The 18,859-nt window shown below is 37.1% G+C and overlaps 1 protein-coding gene across 3 annotated transcripts in view; it reads right to left on the reverse strand.

The window, feature by feature from the left end:
• Positions 1-18,859, reverse strand: part of Ctnna3 (catenin alpha 3) — a 1,489,259-nt gene that overhangs the window by 495,838 nt on the left and 974,562 nt on the right. The gene's annotated exons all lie outside the window — the stretch shown is intronic.

The following is an 18,859-nucleotide window of genomic DNA, read 5'->3' on the forward strand; positions in this document are numbered from 1 at the left end:
CTTTTTTTAAATAAGAGACTAGCAAAGTTAAAAGAAAAAAAAGTTTGCAATGTCTAAATGTTGGCGATTAGACATTTTTTTCTTCAAAGTTTTAGAATTTCTGAAGATACAGCTTCAGTTTTAGCCCTAAAATAAGTTAGACAAAATTAAATTATTTAGGGAATTTAACTTTATTAACTGTTAATGGATATTTCTTTTGCATATACACCATTCTTCCAAGATTAAAAAAACAAGGTAGAAAATAAAAGATGCAAACTCAGAGAATATTTTCAGTCATATAAGGGAGAAAATTGTATATGAGCATTTAAGAATAGAGAGTGTATAAAATATAGGTTATATAAACAATAGATCCCTGAAGAAAAGGCATGTTAAAATATAGATAGATAGATAGATAGATATAGATATAGATAGATTATATCTCTCTGTATATATATATATATACACATATGTATATATGTGTATATATATATATATATAATTTGAGTTGGAATAGGATGATCTCTCTGTCTCTCTCTCTCTCTTCTTCCCTCCCCCTCTCTCTGCTATATTTTCTTTCCACTTCCTCCCCTCCCCTCTCCTCCCTCTTCTCTGTTCCTCTAACTCCCCCACTCCCCCCTTTTTTCACTCCCTAGGAAAAAACTCTTTGATGTGATGTTCTTGACCTCATAATCTGACTTCTGTGATTCATTAACACAACCACACCCTTACTCTCCCTGGGACAATGCCGGTAGCTTCTAGCTCTTCTATACAAACTACTCTCTCTGAATCTCTGCTCTTACAGGTTCTCCATCTCCTGTAGGATAAAATTCAAAGCATGTGACTTGGTCTAAAGTCTTGACACATTTGGTCCATTTGGCTGGTGCTTATCCCTCTAGTGTTATCTCCCCCTCAATCCCCTTCACTTTCTCCTATTTTTGTTCTTTCTTTATTTTTGCCTGGGGCATTTGTTTCTGCTGTTCCCTTTGTGTCCAATTCGTCCCCAGAGCTCACTTTAAGTTTCATTTCCTCAGGGTAGCTTTATGAAATCTAGGTCAGCTTCTTTCATTATGTACTTTCATGAAACAATGCCCCTTTCCTTTTGAACCTCACTGTGCATTCAAGTGAACATCTGATTCATGCATGATCCTGGTCTCCCACTGTTTACCAAAAAAGCAGGGATCTTAATGTCTCAGTGTGATTTCCTCAAGGCATGTGGACAAGCCAAGTAGATCCTTCACCTCATGACACCCACACCCTGCATTGGTTCCTTTGGCTTCAGACATACAACGAATGCATGAAAACTTTACCCAGTGACTGAGTTTAGCATTGCAAAAACTCTTATACTGGCACATAAGCTGGGGACAATATGCCCACATCATTTTATTTGTAACTGAACACTTGGAGACACAGGAAAAAATAGGGCTAATGCCAATGATGATCTGTAATGGAGAGAACATTCACCAAATCTTCACAGTCTGCTCTTCCAGTGGTATTCACAGCTGAAGAATTTCTTCTTAGACACAAGGCTTGCCCTATTTAGACATCCCACTCCATCCTATTGAGGTGAGGTTGGACTTAAAGAAAGAGGAATGTTAAGTGGTCATTTCTCCCATGAGACTGTCACGCTCAAAATCTGGATAATTTGCTAGATGGAGATTTTTTTTTTTTTTTGATTTTTCGAGACAGGGTTTCTCTGTAGCTTTGCACCTTTTCCTGGAACTCACTCTGTAGACCAGGCTGGCCTCAAACTCACAGAGATCCGCCTGGCTCTGCCTCCCGAGTGCTGGGATTAAAGGTGTGTGCCACCACCACCCGGCTAGATGGAGATTTTAATTACTTGATTTTTGTCAGTTAGGGATCAGAAAAAGAAAACAAGAGAGAGCATAAGTGAGAATCTCCATACAGAAACAGTATTGCAATTTTACCACACCAGCCAGAGATTCCTATAATGTACTCAAATAGCCCTGAGACAAAGAGAAAGCTATGGATGGAAGAATTAAAATAAAATAAGTATCACTAGGTGTGCCCCTTATCCAGGAATATTAATGACACTTTTGTAGGTATTATTTCATAGAAATTATGTGTGTGTGTGTGTGTGTGTGTGTGATATAAGTATCTAAAATGTACTCTATAATGGAATATTGTTATTCTCAGATTAGAAACTCTTTCAATAATTTAGACAATGCAATCTTTCTAATCTTTCTTATAGTCATAAATTAGGAACATATTTATACTATAAAATTTTACTACGTTGTATTATTTGTAATTTACAGTAATGTACTAAATTAAATTAGCAAGTATTTGTAAAATACAGGGATGGCAATTTGAAAAGAGAAATAAACTATATGACATGAAGGTGTTGTATAAATATAAAACTCATAATGGGTCAAGTTATTTAGGGCTTGTAGGGCTGGAGGACTGGCCAGTTGGTAAAGTAATTGATGTATAAGGATGACGATCTGAATTCAATTCCCAACACCTATGTAAAAGGCTGTGCTTAATAATGTATGCTTGTAACATGAGCACTAGAGGGAAAGAAGCAAACAGAGAAAGGCAGATCCCAATGCCAGCAAATCTAGACTAAGTGGTGAACACCAGATCCCAATGAAAGACCTTGTCTCAAACTACAAGTTAGATGCACCTAAGGAATGACACCGAAGATTGACTCCTGGTTTCACAAACAACTCTATTCAGACACACACACACACACACACACACACACACACACACACACGCACGCACACACGCACACACACGAGTTCAATTATGAAGGGAATTTCTCTTTCATTCTGGGAATAAAAGGAAAAGTGAGCATTTCTCTCCATCAAATAAAGACAACCGCAACCATTTAAATTTATTTATCAGCCTGGTGGTGATGGCACACACCTTTAATCCCAGCACTTGGGAGGCAGAGCCAGGATGGATCTCTGTGAGTTCAAGGTCAGCATGGTCTACAGAGTAAGATCCAGGACAGGTACCAAAACAACATGGAGAAAGCCTGTCTCTGGAAAAAAAAATTATTCATCAATGAAAATGTATCTTTCTTGGTCAAAACAGATGACGCAGATTCTCAGAATATTTATTTCCTTCTCTGGGAGCAGGATGATTGAAAAGCTGAAGAATATTCAGTGGTATGTGCTAAGTACCTTATCGATGTACAGCTCACTGTAATAAGTGTTTAAGAACAACTGCCTATATTCCGGAGTCACTTTATGACTGTGAGTCTTAAGAGGAAAATGACTGAATTTCTGTGACTTAACTTAAGGAATCCTGAAACAAAACCTACACCACACAGACATGATCAACACTGCACACTGTATGTCCTCTTACATGAGTACAAAGTGCCTCATATTGTCTGTTGGAAAAGATGGTAAGGCTATGTGTTCTTAATCATTGACCTGAACTCAGTCCTCTATGTATACAGTACCCAGGAATACTTCTTGGGAGCCGGACTATGTAAGTTAGAAGCAGAGACAGAAGGGAAGGAAATTCTCTCTAGGGAAATATAGATAGCAAACTGACAGCAGGTTTTAGGCCTAAGCAAGGTCTATTGCAAGAGCTAGTGCCGCTTTAAAAGATGTATTGGGAGGAATTGAAGGCTCCCCATAATGCAGGCCAACTGGAATTTTCCTGATGACTGGGTAGTTGTGTTTTTATTTTTGATCTAACAGACACTATAGCTTCATTTAATTTTCAAGTCTCGCTTTCAATCCTTGTGGGAAGAGGTCATGAGGGAGTGGTCTGTATTTATCCATAGTGAACTGAGGCTACAACTGCAAGATGTGATGGAGAATGAACATGTAGCATCTACGGAATGTTGACCAACTTAACCTGAGAGGTGAGAACTGTGACAAGAGTCAAGTACCCAGCTTGAATGCCTCAACTGATGATTGAAGAGGTGGAAATAGCACAGACCATATGGTTTTTGTGAACAAAATTATAGGCGGGAAGGTATGCAGGATATTGCAGCCAATCAGATTGGGAATACAGAGATTCCAGGTACAGGACAAGTGATCTTCAGAATCATCCACATGGACATCTGCAGGGTGTCATCCCAACCAGGGTGCGGACTGAGCTCCAGGAGCTGAAACGTGGAGGAGGAGACAGAGACAAAGAGGGCAGGGGGAGTTCCAGTATTTAAGAAGCTGTCCAGAAGGAAATGGCCGAAAGTTTGTAAGAATCCCAATAAGAAGATAGTGGCAATGGGGTAAAATGCTGGTGATAAATGGAATAAGTCAGGGATAAATAGATATTCAGGAAACTGACATTATACAGACATTAGTGTCATCTATGCAGAGGTTTTAGTGAGACCCCATGGTAGAAATTTTATGGAAACATAATAAGAAAAAAAGGACTATAAAGGGGATTATTTGCAATTCAAAGTGAATATATTATGTATACACACACACACACACACACACACACATATATATATATATATATATATATATATATATATATATTCTATGTTGAGGGTTACAGTGAATTATACACTGATGCTCTCTCTCTGTCCTTCCCTCTGTTTCCTCTCTCTCTTGCTAGCTGAGTGTATAAAAAGAAATTTAATTCATTCTAAAGTGTGTTGTTTTGTTTTTGTTTGTTTGAGAAACTGTCTTTCCATATAGACCAGGCTGGACTCAAACTCATTATCTAACCCAGGGGGGACTAGAACTCATGGTGATCCTTCAGTGGCAGCCTCACAAGTCCTAGAAGGGCAGGAATGTGCCACATTGCCTGGTGTGTGTCCTCCAAATTTTCATGCAGGCATTTATTGCTATAAGATTTCCTCTGCCTTCATTGTATCCCATTTGCACAGAGAAAATAATAAGTTCACTCTTAAGGGTCAGCTGTGAAACAGAATGAAAAAGCATTAGAGCTAAGCATTTCATGTTAAACACAGTTTTTACTGAAAGACTCACATAAAATATAATGCCATCAGTAGCTCATCTAGTCATATATGACATAGTTTTTCTTTTGTGGAGATTGTTTTCATTTTCCAAATAACTTGAACAGTTTCCTTGGTTTGCAAAAATGCTTATAAAACAAGCTTAGCTGCCTAGCATGAAATATAGCAATCAGCTCCTAAACAATACTTATAATTTACTGGAATCTCACAGACAAACCTTGAACAACTGCCAGATTGAGGGTTATTGTGATTGGTCACAAAGGCAAGACACCTCTGTCAGAGCCTGTGGGGTTGAATTACATTCAATACTCAGTATCTCAGATAAGGGATGAAGCAAATGAATGATTACATGAAACACTGTATACCATTGTTTTGTGAGATAGCCTAAGGTTACATTTTGTGATACTACTCATTAAGAATGATCTATATTATTATTATTATTATTATTATTATTATTATTATTATTATTATTGTGTGTGTTCATGTGTATAGGCATGCATGTGTTTGTGAGATGTGTGTATGTGTGTATTGTGGTATGGAGACAGAATCTTGCTGTGTATAACTCAAGCTATGCTTTAACTAATGAGCATCCCCTTGCTTCAGGTCTCCTGGTTACAGACATATGGCACCATGTCCAATTAGCATAAGGAGTTAATATACTTAGAAAAGTTAAAATAGACCACAGCAATGCTAAACTCTTTCAAGAGTTCAAACTACACTGAGAGGTTAAAAAAAAAATACTACAGTCCTTTCTCTGTTCAACAGTATCCCCTGAAATTCAGACAACAACCTTTTTCACAGTCTGTTCATTGAGTAGAAACACACCTATAGAGCATGACCTCAAAACATCCAGCATCTCTCCATAATACTCTTTAGTAACAATACTTTTTTTGTCCTTTTCCTTTTGATCATATATAACAATCAAAGGGACTATTCAGCTTGAAAATTAAAAGGGTATCTTCGTCCAAAAAGCAGTTGAACCCTTTGTTCTAACACTCTTGGGGGATGGACCTAGAAACATGAGAGCAGTTGACTTCACTGCTTTGCTCAGTTCAACTTCTTAGTCAACAGATGTTGCCAAAGGTGCAAATGAACCTAGAATACTTAGAGCTGGTATATCTAGTGACTTTGGGCATATGGCTTTGAACTTGAGCAGTCCCCTTGGGGCACATTTTTATACAGAAACATAACCAAAAGGCTCCCTATACTGACATTTCAGCCCAAGGGCAGCAAGAGCAGACATCTGAGATTTCACTGACACACCATTTAGTCATTTAAATAACTATCAAAAGTTCACTTGTGTACAATGGTGGATAGATCAGCCACTGGATCCATAAGGAGAGTATAGTCTTTGTTCTGTTGACAGGAGCTGCCGCAGAGAGACGATCAATGTTGTCCCTCATAATACTATCTTGCTGTAAACCATTGGTTCTCAACCTGTGGAATGCAACCCCTTTGGGGTTGAATATCAGATATTCTGCATATCAGATATTTATATTACAATTAATTACAATTATGAAGTAACAAAGAAATAATTATATGGTTGGAGGGTCACCACAATATGTATTAAAGGTTACAATATTAGGGTCACAGCATGCAGAGGGTTGAGAACAGCAGCTGTAAACAGATCCCATCTTTGATAGAGTTTAAGCTCTGAAGGAACACTTTAGACACATTTCTCATACCATCTTCAACTGCTTTTCATTACAGTGCTTTTTAAAATTTCCATAATCTATTACTTCATAATTTCTTGATGTCTCTCTCTGCTTACCTACCCTGTCACATATGTGTTCAAATAGTGTTAGACATTAAGCTAGAATAGATTTCATCGCTGTTGCTTCCATGATAGTAACTCCTAGATTTGTCCAAAACCCTGTTTTTCTAACTGTCTCTATCAGCATCTTTATCTGGAAGATCACCAGACTTACAAACCTCTCAACTCCCAGCACAGTCCTATTAAACCAGAGCTGCATCTTTACAAGGTCCCGGGTTATGCAGAGATATGTTAAATATTTAATCTTGTGGAATAAAATTACTTAATATATCCACAGTAGCTCCTGGATGGTGTTAATACTTCCTTTCCTCCTAACTCAAAATGAAGGAATATTTATCTTCTAGTTGTTATCACCAACCAAAGGAAACATAGTCTCTGCAACAAACTAACAAAACTGTGTTCAGTTCTTCCTTCTTTAAACATTGGCTGCACATAAAAGTTAGTCATGATCACTGACCTAGGATGTGTGACCGACCTACTTGGGATAGTAGCATATATGTATAGAGTATGTCTTAGTTACTGTTCTATTGCTGTGAAAAAGACACCATGACCAAGGCATCTCTTACAAAGAAAGCACTTAACTGGGGGCTTGCTTATTGTTTCAGATGGTTCACTCATGAGCATCATGGAAGCAAGCATGATGGCAGGTAGGCAACTGTGGGACTGGGGGCTTACATCCACATTTATAGGCAGGCAAGCAGGCAGGCAAGCAGGGAGGCAGGGAGGGAGAGGAGGGAAGGGGAAGGAGGGGATGGGAGAGGGAGAGGATCAGGGAGGGAGGGAGAGAGATTCTGGGCCTTGCATGGGCTTTTGAAACTTCAAGCCCTGCCCATGATTACACACTTTTTCCAAAAAGGCCACACCTACTCCAACAACAAGGCCACACCTTCTGATCCTTTCCAAACAGTTCCACTATCTGGTGACTAAGCTTATGGGTGTGGGGCATTCTTTTTCAAACCACCTCATAGCATTTAAGTGTGGAGTCATCTGTGGAAATGATATTACGTTTGTATTCAATTTTACTGAATGACTTTTACTGTATGCTGCTTTTCAAAAACAACATCAAAAAATGTGTGGCTGGGTGATACGATTCTAATACTCACACTTGAAGTGCAGGATATTTACTCTATCTAAGATTTAACGTGTGCGTGTTTTTGCATTTTTTTTGTTGTTGTTTTTGTTTATGGTTTAGCACAAACTTGCAGAAGTCAGATGTTCTCTGTTTACACCAGAGACTGATTTGAGATGAAAGGGAAAGACCACATGGCCCCTGCAAGAGAAAGGAAGACACATGTGTCTTGTGCCTTCCACAGGGGAAAATAAATATAAAAATAAAGTAAAATGGGTTTCCTGGGAGGAGTCCCACATTGAAAGCTGTTAGAGACATCCAGAAATGACAAAGTAAAGTACAGCTAATTCCTGGTGCAAGTACTGTGGGCAGGCGTGGGTATCGGGGCTATGAGGTTTTCTTTTGTCTTGAAGTTATACAGAGCAAATTGCCTAATATTATCTGGAATTCAAGAGCAGGTTTGAGTCCAAGTAGGGCTGACTACATAGGGAGAGCTGTGCTCTAAGCTCTAGTGTATGAATGAATAAGACTGTGTTTAACTTCTATGGTCTTCTTAGAATGACGGGAAATTGGGTATTGTTCCCTTTAAAGCAGGCTTTAACTTTTCACACGGCAAGTCCTCATATATCATTGTTCCTACTTATTTTTCTCCCTTAATTTCACTCGAGTCTTTTCTGCGTCCATTATTTTATAATCAGAGCCATAAGTCAGACATGCATGCAATATTTATGGCCTGTGATAACCTATTCAGGAGTTTTCTTTCCTAAAAGTAACTGTGATAATAACTGACATTCTAGGGTACATGTCCATCACAGTTTTTTTTTTTTTAACATTCACTTTTTAAATTTATTCTTCTCTCACACAATACATCCCAACCACAGCTTCCCCTCCCTCCACTCCTCCCAGTCATTCCCTCCACCTTCTACATTTTTAAAATATTATACCTTATAATAATTCCTGTCATTATACAGATATGGCTTCAATTTGTTTTTTCTGAAATCTATACTTGTCCCCTCAGTCATTACTTTCCTTTCTATTTTTTCAATTATCCATGTTCAACCAGTCTGAAAATGCTGAATGGGAAATTCTAGAAATCAACAATGCCTACTTAGAGATATTAAAAGGATTTTAAGGCATTTTAAGGTAAATAATAATAATAATAATAATAATAAAGCTATTCAAAATTCTCTGTGATATATTTTTATTTTACGTGCAGAGATATCTACCTACACTTAAGAAACTTAAAAAATAAATCTAAGAGATTTGTATTTTGAAGTTTTAGTTATGTTTAAGGAACTCAGATATATGAACATGAATATGCATAAGAACTGATCAGAAATGCTTCTCATAGGAACCTCTGTTCATCCCTAGATTTCACTGTAATTCTAAAAGAAGCTGTGAGCAGCATTTAATGCTGCCCAATTCGAAATTGTGAAGAAAATGTAAAACTAAGCTCTTGATTTTGCAAAAATATATTAACCTATCAAAATCATTATTCTTATGCAGAATTATTTAATTCTTCAGAAATATGGACACTCACTGTACACACACACAGAGAGAGAGAGAGAGAGAGAGAGAGAGAGAGGGGGGGGGGGGGGGAGGGAGAGAAATGAGTAATATGCCTTCTGCTTTTCAGCTGAATGGACAACCTATTTTCTAGCTCCATCACTAATTTTATTTACTGCTTTGGCTATTGAAACAAGTGAATGCAGAAGGATTTAATGCTATTTTATGATTTACTTTATACAGAAAGGTAACCCAAGGCTTCATCAGCTATAATTCTCTCTATGGCATTCAATATTTTAATGTGGTACCTATGACAGATACAGGATGGCCAGATTCCCAGTAAATGTGCTGTGCAATGGGGCTTATTTATTTACCGATAAAACCTTTTCTCTTTTGATACAGCCAGACTTTAACTGGTGGCTTCCTGGTTGTCATATACTAAAACTTGGGAAAACCCATGGGCAGGAGCATAAGAAATAATACCTAGACAATGCAAGCAGACTCCAAGTTGCTGAGGCTGAAGAACACCTTTGTCCTGTTTTCCAATATCCATAATTTACTGAAGATATCACTCTCAAACAAGACTAGGGAGGATTTATTAAGGGGAATTGCTTTTATCAAAAATACAGGAACACCTTGTATTACTTTTATTGATGCAACATGATATCAAGTTAAATAGCATTTGAATATTCCTTCTATTTAACTTACAGAACTTCAATATGTATGTGCACCACTATTGGGAAAAATAAAGTTAGCACTCAGTTTGTGTGGAATAATCATGGGGTTTTGCTATTATTGCTATTATTTGTTTTGTTTCATTTTTCTTTGTAAATCCATAGTCTACTAAAGTCAAAGTGTTCAGAAGAAAGCTATGAAAATATCACCAACTATGTTATTAAATACACTTTTATTTACCTTTCCTGAATTTACCCAAAGAGACAATATATAGTATGTACATGCCATTACATCTAAGTTATTCAGACCCAATAAACCAACAGTATTCTATTGCCCTTTCACTGCTTTGAAAAGATTTATATAACAAGCCATTATCTGATTACAAAAATAAAAATCATATTCCCAGTTTTTGTTATCAATATACTTTTTTTGTAAGATTCAAGCAAGTAGGTCTACATAGTTACAAGTCATTATTCATCAACAATCTTTTTTCATGAACATAAAGTACTTAGTCTCATAAATATGTTGTTGTTTCTAGTTTTAGGCTAATTCTGTTGATGTTGTTCTTATCACATTATATATTTGTCCACTGCTTTGTGCACATGGATTTCTGCAGCTTGTGTCTATGGGCATAGAATTGTGAAATGTCAGGGTTTACATACTTTTACATTTTCCTAAAAGCCTATAACAATTCATGTGGCCAGCTACATATGAGGATACATCACACATCTCCACCAACTTGGCACAAAGTACAGCCATTTAGTAGATAAAGGAGATATGTTGTTTTGTTCAGAGCCCCCTGATAACTAAAGTAATTGCATACCATTTTGTATGCTGAATTGAACATTTGGGTTTTATCTTTAGTGAAATATACATTCACATCACTTGTCCAAAACCCTTTCTCTAAGGACTTCTGTATTTGTATATTCCATGTCTATATTTAGATGCATTCAGTTTATATTTAACTATATCTATGTGAAGTACAGTATCTAATAACTACACAGAGTTGTATAGATAAAATGTTATCTATCTTCAAATATATTTTACCTTCACAACTTTGTGGATATATTTTTTGTAAACAAAGTCCCTAATACCATATAGCTTAGTAGCTATTCATATTTCATATTAAGTACCTTTTGTTGCCTAATAAGTGTGTTTCATATTAAAAACTCATGAAGATATTCTTCTAGGTTGTTTCCTAAAAGCTTATTATTGTCTTTCACTTTTAATTTACTAATTAAATGGAATTTTGTTGTGGACAAATGATAGAGATCAGATTTTATTTTTCTTTCAGATGCATACAACTCTCACCATTCCATTTACAGAAATCCTGTCTTCCTAACCTTGTGTTGTCAGAGATAATAAACATGTGGTATTTGTCCTTCATTTCCCAACATTTTTGTGAGTTTAGTTTTATATCAATTATCAATAAGTTTTATAAACTAACTTCTTCCATACTACACTTGACATAAACGGTAAGTTTTAATAAAGTCATAACTCTAACTTTCAATGGCTTTAACAATATTCATACTTGTTTTTACAATCTTTGCTCTCACTAAGGGGCTGATTGAAATATCTAGCTCATTTGCTTGAACTCTTCTAAGTTTATGGCCCAGACTGACAGAGTACCAGTCATGTGAACCTTCAGGAGGTTACTATAGCACGATGAAGGATGGAAGTCAACATACACACATATGGAAGCCCCAAACTTGTATGAGTAGATATGCATAGGTCAGAATAAACTGCAAACCAAAATAAGCCATAGATTTAATGAGATCACGTTAAATTAATAGGTAGACAATTAATTAAAAAATATAAAAACTAAAACTGAAAACAAAACTAAGGTGATCAAACATTCATCCAACTAACCGATTAAAGGAGGTGGCCAAATTAAAAAAAAATCAAATGTGAAAGGGGGGGGGCATTACTGCAGACATCAATCAAATCCATAAAAAAAATAGAGGATTCCTTGAAAACCCACACTTCAAAATAGCTGTAAATTTTGAAAGAAATGGATAAATTCAACTTATATTGCTTACCCAAGATAAGTAAAAAAGATATAAACAGCTTAAAGAAAATAGTAACAAGTTTAATAGATTAATAGAGCAATGCCCCACAGTACAAAAACAATTCAAGGTTCAAGGGGATTCACTGCAAAAGTTGACTAAATAAAACTAAACTCACAGCTGTGCTCCTCCATAGAAAAGAAAGACAAAAAAAATAATAACAAAAAAATCTCTATCAACTCATTCTAGGAAGTTCTTCCTACCGGGATTTAAACATCATATAAGGACAAACAAACATCAATTTTCCCCATGACCATGAAAATAAAATTCATATTAATATCTTTGCAAATTGAATTTAAACTATGCCATGAAATGATCCAATGCCAAGATCAAGTTGGTTTTATTTCAATGATGCAGGAATGGTTCAATATAAGCAATCAATACATGTAATATGGCATAGAAATAGTTTAAAGGACAAAAATACTGGATAGGTATTCAGAAATGGGCCCTTGCAAGTTCAATACACTTTCATAGTAAAAGTCCTGAAGAAACTAGAAATAGAGGAACAAATCAATCTTAGTTATCATTACCTGTCTACTTGACACAGCCTAGAGTCACAAAGCAAGAGTCTCAATTGAACAATTATCTTTATCAAGTTTGTCTGTGGGCATGTCTGTAGGGGACTGATTATAAATTGATGTGGGACATCCTAGCCCAGTATGGATGGCATCATTCCAAGGTCAAGGGTCCTGGACTAGCTATTCAGGAGCAGGAGATGAGCTGGCATGCAGAGTTTTTCCATGGCTTCTGCTTCAAGCTGTTGCTTAAGTTCCTGCTCTGACTCCCCTCAATGATAGACTGTAAAATTGGTCATGGTATTTGTGGCATGAAACAAAAATGTAACTAATACAATGGCTCAACATAATACAGGCTATACAGGAAAACTATAGCCAGCATTATATTAGAAGGGGAAAACTGGAACCATTTCCTCTAAAATCAAAAATGAGATGGGAATGTCTGATCTCTCTTCTCTCACTCAATACAGTGCTCAAAGTCTTAGCTACAGCAATAAGGAAAGAGAAAGAAAGAAACTACACAAACAAGTAAAATTATCATTTTTGAAGATGATATTGCTATAAAACCATAATGATTCCATGAAAAAAAATCTTTTCTGACTAACACTTTCATCTAAATAGCAGGATAAAAGGGAAAGGGTTTTCAATATTCTATCTTGATATCAAATTACATTACCGAGTCACAGTAAAACCAAAACAAAACAGAATGATGCTATCATCAAAACAGATGCAATGACCAATGAAATAGAGTAGAGTGCCCATAAATACACCCACAAAGGGCCGGAGAGATGGTTTGGCCGTCAAGAGCCCACGCTGCTCTTCCAGAGGACCTGAGTTTTGTCCTAGCACCCACATCCTCAGGACCATCAATAACTCCAGTGACAGCAAATCTGGTTTTCTCTCCTGGCTTCTGCAAGCACTGGTACACATAGGGCAGATACTCACACAGCTGTGCACACATACACAAACACAGAAATCCATCTTAAAATAAAGGAGTCCACACTGCCATACTCACATGCTTTAATTCATATTTTGGCAATTGTTTTAAAACATATACTGGGGGAAAGGCAGCCTCTTTAAAAGCATTTCCACAGGTATAAGAATGAGGCTGGATTCCAGTCTTACACTTTAGATATCCTGTAGTGGGTAGCCATTCCAGCTTGGATCTGAAGTTCCAACCCCCATTGAGACTCTGGCAACTGTCAAGCCTACGAGGCAGAGCCAGGGGAGGCGCCTGGAGACCTGAGAGCTGGATGGGCCAGCGCTCTCTCTGTGCCGGGACACTGAATGGTGGAGGTTGACTGAGCAGAGCTCCAGAGAACACCACTAGACTGCAATACACCTTCCCCAGACCCTGCGACCTACCTATTACTTAATTTGTGAGTTACGCCATTAAATAAATATCCTTTTAACTACGTGGAGTGGCCAAAATAAAATATCCTGTGTGATATTTTGTACCTGTTTGCCTATAAAACAGCCATTCCATTAATACATGTGGGCATCTTATATTTCATATGGTAAACATACGCCAAGCCAAAAGTCACAGGATATCTGGATTACCACTTTTATCTGGACCATAGCTCAGTCTGCTTTCATTGCTTTATTTATTTTTTTTTAGCATGTCAGTGCTTTAGGTATTACATTTCAAGCACTATTATGTGCAACAACAAGAAAAAGCTATCTTCAATGAGAGTCTCAGTCCACGTTTCCTCACCTATTATCAACAGAATCCAAAAGCTAGTATGTTGTTCTCTAGGTGGTCTTAGCACCAAGTGTGCCAAAGCCCACACCAAGAAAATTTATTATCACTCCTTGACTTTGACCTTGATGATCATTTAGGTGACAAAACAGTAGAGGCCTGAGCAAGAAATACAGGAATAAGCAAATAAAACTTGTTTATGCATAGTAAGGAAGAAATCAACAAAACGAAAAGTTAACAATGCAATGAGAGAAAATGAATAGATTCATCACACCAGGTAAGGATCTAATATTCATGATGTATATGAAAATTTAAAAAGAAATTTAAAAATAGGTTGAAGACCCGAATAGTCATTTTGTTGGATACTTTGAAAGGTCAAATCACCGTATGAAAGGATGATAGGCATCCAAACCACCACAGAAATACAAATTAAAATCACACTGAGCAGCCTTAAAGACCACAGCCATGTCATTGACGTGTAAATGAATGGAACTGGAGGTCATATTGACAAACAAAGCAAGCTAGGCTCAGAGCAACAAATATTATATGCTTTATTTCATATAGAAAGACAACTAAAAAGCAGTAAGTTAATGTAACATGAATCTTAAAAGATCTTATAATTAAAAAAACCCAGAGCCAGATATTGGGGTGAGAGCTGAAAGATCAAAGAAGCAGAGCAAGTCACAGCCAACCTTATCTCGTCAACTCCTCAGCCTCAAGAGAGCAATTTTCTGTTTCTTCACGCTTCATATACCTTTCTGTGTCCTGCCATATTGCTTCAGGGATAAAAGGCATGTGTCATCCCTGCCTGGTTCTGTTTCTCTCATGTAACCCAGTGAGGCCTTGAACTCACAAAGATCCAGATGGACCGCTGAGTGATAGGATTAAGGGTGTGTGCAATCACTAGCAGGTCTCTATCTAGTGGCTGGCTCTGTCCTCTAATCCCCAGATAAGTTTATTAAGGTACACAATATATCACCACAAATTAAAAGTAGAATTAGGGCCATTAAGAAGAAGTCTAGTGGGAGAAGAGAGGGTGACAGAAGAGAGTCATTGGGGCGAGACATCATCAAAGCATGCACAATAAAAAGTTGCAACAGAGTCTGTTATTTTATACATTTAATGTAAGTAGCAAAAGAAAACTCTTAACAATGAAATGGCATTGTCAGCATGGCCATCATCAAAATGATACAAAATGAAAAGTATGAAAGTGTTCGTTCATGTGTGACCAAAAAGCAATGCTCAGTGATTAAGTGTTTGCTCTGCAAGTGTAAGGCCTGGAATTCAAATTCCATGAGTCTATGTAAAATGCCAGATGGACACAGTAGCCCACCTATTATTCTAGCTCTGAAGGTGGAGACAAGGAATCCTTAGAACAAATTGGGTACTGAGACTGTTCATATAGGTATGCACAGGTTTTAACTGAGAGACCCTCCTTCATGAAGAGTGCATATGATTCTAACACCAACCAACCCCAGCCTTCCACATTCACATGGACAGATGTCCATGTGTACTCACACACATATGCATCACATACATTCAGTCATGTGCATCATATACATCATGCACACCACATATATCATGCACACACACACATGGGAAAGGAGAAAAAATGAACAAAAGGGAAGTCCTGTACACTGCTGCTGATGATAGGAGTTACTAGAGCCATTTTGGTATGAGACTTCTAGGTATATATGCAAAGAAATTACAATCTTGTTCTTGCACCTATTAGTTCATTGAAACATTCACAATTGTGAAACTATGTATTGTTGAACAATGAATGAATAAAACATACAGTATGCATATACTTGCTGTAGAATATTACTCATTCTTCAAAAATAAGGAGACAACAATCTTTAAAACAATAGGGATGAACCTAGAGGATAATATGCCATAGTAATCAAGCCAGAGACAGAAAAATACAGCATAAGCTCACAAGTCTAATATAAAACAGGTGGACACATAGAACCTTAGAGGACACATGGTTACCATAAGTTTCAGGCTTTGAGTTGTAGAGGGACACAAGATAAATTGTCTTTTTTACTAAAAGTTTTGTTACAAGTGTCATTATCAGCATATATAGCTGCATGGAAGGGGCTCTGAGGATGTTTCAACCCCACAGTGCTAAACAGGGGTCCTCTGTTCTAAGTTTCAGAGGGAGATGTAGAAGTCTCGTGCTATGTAGTTGATAAGTAATCAATAATAAGTACTTATAGTCAAATTGTCTCTGATACTGGGGACAGCAGAAAAGGCAAAACGTCACCCCTTCAGCTAACTTGTGGCTTTCATAAGAATGCACCACCCTCAGTCCTTGGTAGCTTAAGGTACTCAGTAAATTTCACTTAGTACCTTACAAGCTCAGCCACAGAGGGTTTCCTGCCATTTCTTTGACAGCAGCTATGAGCTTGGGAGTAAAAGAGAGGCTGAGGCAGGAAAGTGAGATCTGAGAATCCCATACCCCAAACCTAAAGGCTATCAGGAACAGCAAGGGAGAGGAAACAGAATAATGTTATTGCAACATTGGGAACCTGCTGCAAGGCAAGTTGTATGGACCTACAGATCAAATGTGCAGAGAAGGCTTGCAATTAATATTGTGTTTTGTAGTGGAAATTTGCTAAGTGAATGATATCAAGGGTCCTTGGTATAAAAAGAACAATGTTACTGAATATATATATATATATATATATATATATATATATATATATATATATATTAACCCATTGGCTGTGGTAGTCACTTCAGTGTGTGTGTGTGCGTGTGTGTGTGTGTGTGTGTGTGTGTGTGTTTGTGAGAGAGAGAGAGCATTATGTTGTATTTAATAAATGTCAACAATTGTATTCTTTCAAAGTTTTCCTATTTAAAAACTGAACATAAATTCTGAAATTATTATTCTGTTCATAAAGTATCCTTTATGCTTACTATTGCTTATGACTTGAACATCAGAACTAAGCTTCTAAAAGGACAAAGTTCTCCATTGCTGAGTGTACTAAAATCACTACTGCGTGTGAATGCTGAGGAAAGAGTATGTATGTTATATACAGCAGACTGCATCACTAGAACTGAAAAGATAGTTCAGTGACTAAGAGAATTTGTACATCTGCTCTTGTACAGAACTGCAGTTTAGTTGCCAGCACCCGGGGCAACTCACAATCATTTAAAATTCTAGCTCCAGGGAATCAAATTCTCTTCTGGCACAAGGTATATACACAAGGGTGCACACAAGTATACATAAATAAAAATAAAATATGCTTAAAAAGAAAAAATAGTAGCTGGGCGGTGGTGGTGCACGCCTTTAATCCCAGCACTCGGGAGGCAGAGGCAGGCGGATCTCTGAGTTCGAGGCCAGCTTGGGCTACCAAGTGAGTTCCAGGAAAAGCACAAAGCTACACAGAGAAACCCTGTCTCGAAAAACCAAAAAAAAAAAAAAAAAAAAAAAAAAAAAAAAAAAAAAAAAAAAAAGAAAGAAAGAAAGGAAGAAAGAAAGAAAAATAGTGTTGCCCCTTTTTGTTGGCCAGCTCATTCTCTACCAGTTTTTAGAAATACAGATCCACCATAACAGGTTCCCAAAAAAGCAGATGACAGGTGACTGCCTTGAATATATAATTTCATGGCTCCTGCAGACATCATTTACAAAGATGAAGACAATGGTATCTATTATTAGACAGTCAGAATGTGACAGGATATGAACACAAAAACTGTCACAGTCCGTATTTACTCTGATTATCAAACATCATGAATGCATCAATCATACCCACTTCAGGGAAAAAATGATCATAAAGATGGAATACTGGATGGATTTCAGCACTCCCAAAGAAATCTTCAGTCACAGTGGGGATTTTGTATCTCCCGATGTGCCACATAATTTGATTGGTAACGATGCCTAAGCAAAGCAACAGAAGGTTGTGGTGGGATGCTCACACAAGATTGTACACCACAAATAAAAGGCCTATATTCAGATCTCCCTTAGATTTTAAATTTATTGAATTGTTTCTTTTCTTGATTATGAATGAAATAATTTTTGTCATTTATTTTTATGAATTGTTCACATTTAGAATATCTTGATTACTTGATTAAGAATAAAACATTTCTTTTACTTTCTGTGTAGGTACACGTGTGTGTTGTGTGTGTGTGCATATTCCCATGTATGCATATGAATATGGGGGTAGAGGTTAGGTGTTTTTCTTCATGAATCTGTCATTCATTCACTCACACACTTGCCATCATGTTCTCTGAGATGCTGTGTGTCCCTGAACCTGGAATTTACAGATTCCATGAGGCTGGTGGGCCAGTAAACTCCATTGGTCTTCCTGTCTCTGTTCCCACATGCTGCTATTATAGGTGTGCTGCGGTCCCTGGCTGTTACATGGTATTGTTGATCTAAACTCAGTTACTCTTGCTTACGTGTCAAACATTTGACTGATAGACATCCCCCCAGCCTAGCTCATACAATTGCTTCATGTTACAGATTTTGAGCAGCTTTCAACATGATTTATTAACTTATAGTGATCAAAGTCCTATAGAAATAGCCATCGCCTCTTCTGTAATAATTGACCAGTAGTTGAAATAATGTGTATGTCTGTTTGTACGTGTGTGTGCTGTGCATGTGCTATAATAAAATTACTATGAACTTTAAATTCAATTACACTCCTTGAGCTTAAGAATGATACTGT

This window comes from Peromyscus leucopus, chromosome 16_21 (assembly GCF_004664715.2).
Source record: "Peromyscus leucopus breed LL Stock chromosome 16_21, UCI_PerLeu_2.1, whole genome shotgun sequence".
Lineage (NCBI taxonomy): Eukaryota > Metazoa > Chordata > Mammalia > Rodentia > Cricetidae > Peromyscus > Peromyscus leucopus.